This window comes from Vidua macroura, chromosome 8, assembly GCF_024509145.1.
Source record: "Vidua macroura isolate BioBank_ID:100142 chromosome 8, ASM2450914v1, whole genome shotgun sequence".
Classification (NCBI taxonomy): domain Eukaryota; kingdom Metazoa; phylum Chordata; class Aves; order Passeriformes; family Viduidae; genus Vidua; species Vidua macroura.
In genome coordinates, this window is record NC_071578.1 from 15,124,400 (window position 1) to 15,132,919 (window position 8,520).

General features: G+C 36.1%; 1 long non-coding RNA gene across 1 annotated transcript; it reads right to left on the reverse strand.

Annotated features, from left to right (window-relative positions):
• On the reverse strand, positions 1 to 1,281 carry LOC128810919 (uncharacterized). The gene is made up of 2 exons (XR_008438176.1): positions 1,157 to 1,281; positions 1 to 952 (listed from the first exon to the last, which is right to left on the reverse strand). It is a non-coding gene; the product is annotated as an uncharacterized LOC128810919 (long non-coding RNA).
• Positions 1,282 to 8,520: the final 7,239 nt, after the last annotated feature.

Consider the following 8,520-nt stretch of genomic DNA (forward strand, 5'->3'; position numbering starts at 1 on the left):
TGTGACTGATACATTAGATATTTATTTGACATGCATTATGTACAGTTACATTGTTTCATAACAGCAGTATTTTCCCCCCCAGAATTGATGTGACACATTGCTATTAGAGTAAATGAAAGTAATGGGACAGAAACATAAAAATTTTGTTTTTCTACTAAATGAAATGAGCAAAGAGCTTCTACTACCACCTCCAAGACACCTGTGGGGGAAAGAAACAAAAAAAATTAGTATGTTTGTAATTTGATTTACTATTAACCGAGTTTTACAGGAGATGACTTTGCAATTCCACACATGCATGCATCGTGCAAAAGGTACTTAGGATCTTAAAGGATAAAATCCTAGGAATAATTGACGTATTACAGACAACCCACTTAAGCAGCATTTGCATGGCTGGACTTTAAACATGAGTCAGCATTACCTGGATTCAGTGACGGCTGATCCTGGCACCTGTGAGACAGGGACAAAGAGTGGCGTTTTTGGCAGTTTGTGTGACTGCGTTTCCGTTATTTTCAATTGGAGACTTATGGGAATAAGGACTACAGGGGTAACTTCTTACCAATGCATGTGCTTTACATTAGACCAAGTGGCATATTAAATAATGTAGTTGGAGAAATGATTAAAATATTACTCTTGTAATAAATTGGGTTTTAAGAGGAAACCAAGATTTAGATGTTAGATCAGAGTAAACAGTGCCAGTATCTTTCTACACAAGTTTTGAGGATTAATTGGGAGTTTCATAAATTTACCTTTAATTTCTTGACCCATCTGTTTTCACAAAACATTTCTGCTGTTGCCTTCGCGATGCTGCCTGGGATGAGTGGTGAAGCACCTCAGTTGCCCCATTTTCCCATGCCCTATACCTCTTTAGAAGCAATTCTCAAAGAAGTATATGCATAGGAAAAAGGAACAACGAGCCAGATCATGATCCACTCCACTTGCAGCAAGAGTAAACCTGGAATATAAAAGTAAATGTTAGGGAAAATAAAAATAGTTTCTATTTTTTACACAGTACCATTTCTTTTGAACTATAAGGTTGTTAAGAACTACTGCAGACTAAAACAGAGGTTGAAATATGAGATAACCAATATTAATGCATAGGATTCAAGAGTATTTAGTATGTTAAAAATTCATCAGTGCATATTTTTGAAATACGTACCAGAAAGTGCAGAGTTCTCAGAAATAATGAAGTGCAGCTCTGTAGACTTGACCTGAAAATTAATTGCAAGTTAGTAACAATATCCCCTTTTCAGTATATTGCACTATTGTACAATATTTGATGCTTTTATATAGACCTAAGAAAATACTTATTTGAATTACTGAACAAATGCAGGAGAGAAAGAAAGAAAAAGTCTATAAATTACAAAATATGGTAAAATCAGCACTACAAGCAGCAATAAGACTTACCTGGTTCTCTGTCTGATGCCTGAAGTGCAATGACTTCGTTTTCATGAGAATTTATGCTTTGCTCAAGACCTTGAAGAAGAATGAACTATACAGTGTTACTGTTTTCTTAAGTGATAATCGCTTTGCCCCTTGCCAAGGTATTTGCTGCACCTGCACATTGGGTACACAAAAAGTGCTGCTGAAAACATGGGAAGTGTTACTCATAAGTTGGGGGAGTGCAATAGACAACAGAAGTGATAGGAATAATTATAGTGATGTCTTGAAATGTGCGCTGAGAATGAGAATTTATCGTCTGTGTTTCCTTTCAAATACATCACTGGTGTTTGGAAAGTGTAAATCTGTGAGAGGACCTTTTGTTCTCAAAGCCTGCGCTGTGTTTTCAGTCTAACTCACCCCCCTTTTCCCCAGCACACTATTTTGAGAATCTCTATCAATGTCCTTCAGTTGCAAATGTGACTTTACTGGGGAGATAGCAAGGTCTGTGTACAAGGCTTTCCTCTGCTTATCCAGGCACCAGTGAGGCTCCGTGCTGGATGCCAAGGCTGGGAAACATCTTTCACCATATTTAGTCCTATTTGCTAACAAATTCATTAACCATTTGCTTTCAAGTTGCTGTCTTTCTTTTGGGTCATTTATTACACTATAAAACTGCATTTCATCTCCTATGTAATCTGGTTTATATATTAGAAGTCTGAAGTTATCAGCTGAAATTGTTTGAAGTGGTTCAAATTAATTCAGAGAAGAGCAGTGTCACAAGCAGTCACAATACTAATTGTTACATGCTGTTGTTTATTCGTAAGTTTGGGCACTCCTGAAATTCACTGTGTGTTCTTTCAGTGTCAGGAGGTTTCAAAGTTTCTTTAATTTCCTAGTTTTCCTTTTCTAATCTCAGGTTCAGTTTGTTCCGTTCTGTCATAAGACAGTCATTGCATTCTGATGTACCTTTTTCAATGAAAAAAAAAATCTGTTTTTCACTTTAGGATGAATGTTTCCCTAGAGTTTTACAAAGATACAATTGATTCAGCTTTTCTTCAGGTTCTGTGCTTGTGAAGCTATACCAGATGTGATCTGAAGCAAGTACTTAGTTTTGTGATTTTTTAAATATGCAATGCTTACTTCAATTCTGCTGGGCTTTCTGCCTTCAGTCAGACAGCCAAATCACCTGGAAAGAGAAAAATTGTATTGTACAAAACCAGAAAGTGTTGAGAGCTGTGAACACTTTCTGTGAACACATTTCAACAGCTTTTCATATAATAGTTGTGCTAGGGGAATTGTCAGCTTGGTTTTGCTGTGTTCTGAGGGAGAGAGAGAAGGTTGGTTGTTTGGTTTTTGTTTGTTTTCCTGGAAATTTAGTTGAACACTAAATTTCTGGATTGGCAGCTGGAATACAGATGCTCTTTAAGCTCTGGTCTTGGGTTCTAAGTAAGCCTCTAATGCCATTAGATGGTGGGTGAAGCTCAGGCTAAGGGCTCTAGCCACAGAAAACCATAATGAAATCTGGTGTGGGGTCTGAGGGCTCTGATAAGGATCCTCACTGAGAGTAATAAGATTGTTCACTTGTGTGTGAAGGAGCAGTCTCTTGATTTTTGTGCTTTATATTTGCTATTATTTATTTGTGGATTTGGAAAGTACCTGCTACAGCTGATCTGCAATGTACCAATCTTTCTTTTGAACACAGTTAAAGCTGGTTTTGATTTGGATTGCAGAATTAAACCTTTACTAAACTGTGTTAGATTCAGAAATAAAAATAGAGCAGGCAACTTCGAAATTTTAGAAAAAAAAATTAAAAGAACACACCAGTCAATCTTCTGCCTTTGATGTTGAATACAAAGTAGTTCTCTAATCCTTTTTAACCTTGAGACATATTTTCTGAAATTTGCTCCATTCAGCCACTTCTCTGAAAGCCACATAAATTTGGCAGCTAGTGTAAAAGACATAGCCTGAAGTTTTAATGCATTCAAGAATGGATGTTTCCAATATTTTATGTGTTGTATGTGTAATTTGATATCATAAATATTTAACAACCACTTCTTAAAAGACTCGTGCAAGCTTCATGAAAATGAATTTGAACCATGACCAGAGAGAATAAAACAAAAAGAAAAACAAAAGGAAAAACAAAACCAACAACTCAGGCCACCCCCCAGCCCTCACCATCCTAGTGCACTTGTTATTAATTTACTGATTCCTGCCTTGGGGGAGAGAGAGAGTTTGGCATTTTTAAGCTGATATTTAAAATCTTGTGGTCTAAGTAAAGAGCAGTCTTAATTGCATGTAGCTGCCAACTTTTGAGCACTCTGTTTGAACAGCCCCTTTTGAGTGTTAAAAGCTATGCTGGACTGCTCCTCTGAAGCATTTAACCTGTCCTTTCATGAAGGACTGTTGCAGAGCAGATGCATCCAGATGGGGAAACTGGGCTGTAACACAGAGATGTGAGTGAAAGCTCTAGATTTATATTCCATTAACTGCATGATTTATAATATTTGAATTGTAGCTTTGAAAGAGAATAGGTTGGAATGCAGCTCATCAGACCTGTGTGGCAGCTTGGAAAAGTACATTTAGGCTGGAGGCATAGTTTTCAGGAAGTTGTAGCAGCAGTTTGAGTATCAATCAATCTATCTGCTTGTAAGTAGTATATTGTCACTATTACAAGATACTGCTTACAATCAAATTAAGCTCAAATTTGTAGGATAGTATTTCTCAAAAAACTTCGGATATGACAAAGTCAGGCCTTTTCTATTGAATTTCTCACACATTTTAAATGTAGAAATTGTGTTTGTTAGACCTTTTACCACAGCATCTGAACTAAAACTGGAAGACTCATTCATAATTGCACATTTTGTGTAATGACCAAAAGGAGAAAGATCAGAAATGGACTTACTGTTTGTGTATTATGGATACAGACTGAAGAGAGCTGTTAACTGGAATGGGATCTCCCAGCCTACAGTGCTGGCTTTCAAAATGGAGCATACACATCCACACTCTTGTATAAATGGTTTCCTCTTACCTATAAGTATCATACTTTTTTTAGAGTTTATTTTCTTGGACCAACAGACCTTTTCTAACAACAACAGGATGATGATCATGCAATTTCAGACAGTTGACATGTAAGGGTGCTTGGTGTCCACAGTGAATATGGCATTCTTGATGAGTGTATGGCTGGTGCATTTTAATGGCTATATGTGTGAATTCAGTCAGTTTCTGTCTGTTAATTATACTCTGTCATAGTGCTTATCATAAGCATAATATGTGCTAAATGCACATTCTGAAAATAGCTTAAAAAACATTCTGAAGGATGGATGTTGCTGTATTCCAAAAGGGTTTTGGGTTACACTGGCCTGAGTTGGGATTTTTCTCAGGACTAAGGCATAAGCACTTTTTGGTGTAGGGATGTTTTTTGCTTTCCAGGGCTTCCATAAACAATCAGTACCTTTATCAGTTTTCTTTCATTCACTACTTGATGTTGATTTGTAGCTCTGCTTAACCAAGGATGACAACATTCATTGTTACTTTCTCAAACAAGAATCTTTTTCTTTCTACTCTTTACTCATACATATAAAAAGCTTTTTTATTTACTTTCTAGAAATCTTCTGTTAAAAATCACCTTTTGCCACAGTACCTACAAAAACTATCTTGATAGACAAGTTGCTGTGGGAATGATCATATTGCTCATTGTGCTGGCTAATTTGTCTGCACTAATTAGTGAGGCTAATTGTCTCATTGTTTTAACCTCCCCCCATCTTCTGTTTTGTACTTCAGTGTATGGATTAAAAATTATGTATTTTTTGTTCTGTGATGATTCAAGGCCCTTCTCTCTGATGATGAACTGCTCTTAATGAAACTACAGCCCTACATTGCCCTGTGTGATTGACCAAACAAAAATCAACACACAGCCTCTTGACAGGTGACCAGGGAAGCTGAAGGGCTTTGCAGACAAAACTGCTGAATTTAAATTAGACAGGTTATAAGTTTTTCATTTATTCTGTAATATAACTTACCTGGGCAAACATATAATTAAAGTACTACTATTTGTAACACTTATGGTATATGTTGTAAGGGAATGCATTGCTAAAGGACACTGAACACATAATATTTATATTTAATGCTTTGGAAGTTTCATATAATAATGTTCTGCCCAAGTTCAGTTTATTTGGTGGATATAAAGTAATTCACTTTTTGGTGCATAAAGTCTTCAATGTTTAACTTAAAAGTATGACCACTGCAAATTAATTTCAGGAAAATGTAGTGAATGCATAAAACCATCAGCAAGCAATCATTTCAAAAAATGCCCATTTGCACAAAATCCATTTATAGAACATTATATAAACAGAAGAAAATGAGCATTCTTGTTTGCAGATGCCAAAATATGATTTTGTAACAAGATGCATTATTCTATTTTCTTTTTTTTTTCAATTAAATTGCCTTAAAGTGAAGATGCATGAAATATGAGCAGACAGTTGAGGTATAAATTACAAAAACTCTGCAACTGTCAGGAATGGTACTGTTCAAACTGTTGGAAAGAAAGCTTGCATATTTTCTCTGAAAGAATGAAGCTGGCAAATATCTTAACTGCTAAAGGAACACAAGATACAGTAGTTGGCCTTCAAAAGTGTTTTTTCTGGGCTAAGTCATGTGAACAAAGTTGTTTTTTGCAAACTGCAGGAAGCAGCTTATGAAAGTTAACTGGAAAAAAACCTATATTCAGAGACCTGATTCAGTGTCTACTGAAGTCAGCAAAAGATTCTCAGCAAAATCACTGGAACTTCAAAATCTTTGGGGTGTTTTTTTCTCCTTTTATTCTGAGGGGTATATGAAATGCCAGTATTTTACACATCAAAACTGAAACCCTGCTTAACTGTAGAGATGCACCAGAATTCCAACACAACTAGTAGAATTGTTTGGTTTTTAAATGAAGATATTTGATTGTAGATATTTGATTGATAATATTTATGTTCCATTTGATATATATTAGCCAACACAAACATGCCTTGAAACTACCCAAAGAAGATTTTCCTATCCTTCAATTGCCTCTTGCTGTTCTTTTAAAAGAGGAAAAGCTCCTATCCTTTCCAATATTTTATTTGAGATCAATTTTTTTTCTTCCCTATGAGTGTGGCTTTTACTCTTTTCTCTTCCTTCAAAGTACTGTTTAGCTATGTGCTTGTAGGGTGAGCTACTGGTAGAACTCAAACATACAGAGTTACAATTTTCACTTATGTGGTACGGAGTTGTCTTAAACTGCAGATCACTCTGGGCTACCAAAAATAATTGCTCTCAGTTTTGCACACTAGGGCAGGCTAAATTTGAACAGTTTCTGGTGTGCTGATGCTGTCCACTCTCTCCCTTCCAAGCAGTGTTTCTGAACTGAAATGTGATGCTCCATTATGCATCTATTAAGTGATCCATCTCGAGTGTGGGATAAAGGCTGCCAGATGTTTTTGCAGAGGTGTCTTCCCCAGGGTACCAGTGAGGAAACAAGCTGAACATCCAAGCAGCTGGCAATTCCCTTCTGGCCTCAGCAGGACAAACAACTTGTTTCACAGCTCCCTGGAAAGGATTCTTGAGCTTACACTGATGTTGTGACTGGGGGGATAATCTGCCCCAAGCCTTTTAATCTCTGCCAGATATGTAGAGTATAATGAATGCTCCACAAAATGGGTTTGCATGTCTGGCTTCTGATATCCAAACTGTATATTCCTGTATGACCTGAGTGGATCACTCTAATTAATTCAGCAGTGTAGTATACTCTAAAATATTTTGCATTTTAAGTCCCTGCAAACAGAGTGACTTTAAGGGAAAAAAAAATTGTGTTTCAAGTTGAGCATTGACAGAAGTATTTGAACCACTGTCACCTTGTTTTTCACCAGAAAGGAGCATGTAGAGAGCAGTTTTTAAAATTTTTCTCAGTTTGTCAGTGCTTGCAGGTGACTTTGCTGTCTTCATTCATTGTGCTTCATTAGTATACTGATTGAAGTACTGATGCATTCAGTATAATACTGGGAATCCAGCATGTTCAAACATAAACCTCTTGTTCATCTTTGTGGAAATATAGAGGAAGCTATAGATAGAAGGTAGAGTAATGAAGGTAAATCCTGAATTGAATCAGTTCTGAATCTTTCTAAAGTTCTGTTTCTTGACATCAGCAGGGAAAATCTTAATAGAGCACTGCTGCCTCTTTGCTTTTCCACTGAGTTCCAGCCACACGCATCTGTTGATTATTCTGTGCTGATTCTGGCTTTTGTGTTCCTCTTCAAAAGCCAAGTCAATTCACTAGTTAGTTTTCAGTAGAGGATTAATTAAAAAAAAAAAAAAAAGTGGAAATAGAGTCCCCATTTTCATAAAAGAAAGAAAGCAAGATTTGCTGGCCTGACTGCAGCACCACACCTTCAAAGTACAAAAAGCCAGAATTGCAGGAATTTTTCTGTGCCTTGTCTCAGAATGGTGTTACTTCTGTGTGCCATTGCTACACACCAGGTTTTGTCTCTAATTTAAATTTGATAAAAATAATGCATTTCAGATGTGGAAAAATACCTACATGTTAATAAAATGTGAGGATTTTTTTCACCTGTATTTCACATGTATTTTTCTAAATACATATATTGGCTCATAAGACTTGAAGTAATTCAAGTATTTTCCTGGCTGATTAGTAAATGGCAGTAGCACTTCTGAACAATCTGTTAGCCTCATCTGCAAAGTATCTCCTGTAGACTGATCCCCAGCTGATGTGAATGAGTAAAGATTTGTGGGGTGAAATTGTGTTGATTCACAGCAGCAGGCCTTAATGGTTTTGTGCTGTTCATTGAACAAAAGTTAATATTTTAATATTTAGGAACTTGTTCTTTAGTTTAATTTTGAATCTATTGGTTTTGTAAACAAATAAACTGACTGTAGCCAAAAGTTTCACAGGCCCTAAATTCAACAATTTTACATGTTGACACTTAGAATAATAGTCTTATTTCAATAGAATTAGTAATGTGAGCAATGCAAGGAATGGAACACTTTTTGAAGGATATGATCTGAAAAATAAAACTTTAACATTTATACAGTTAATTTATATTTTAATGCTTGACATTGTGACCAGGAGATTTATATTTTTCCTCCATCTGTTATACAGCCACA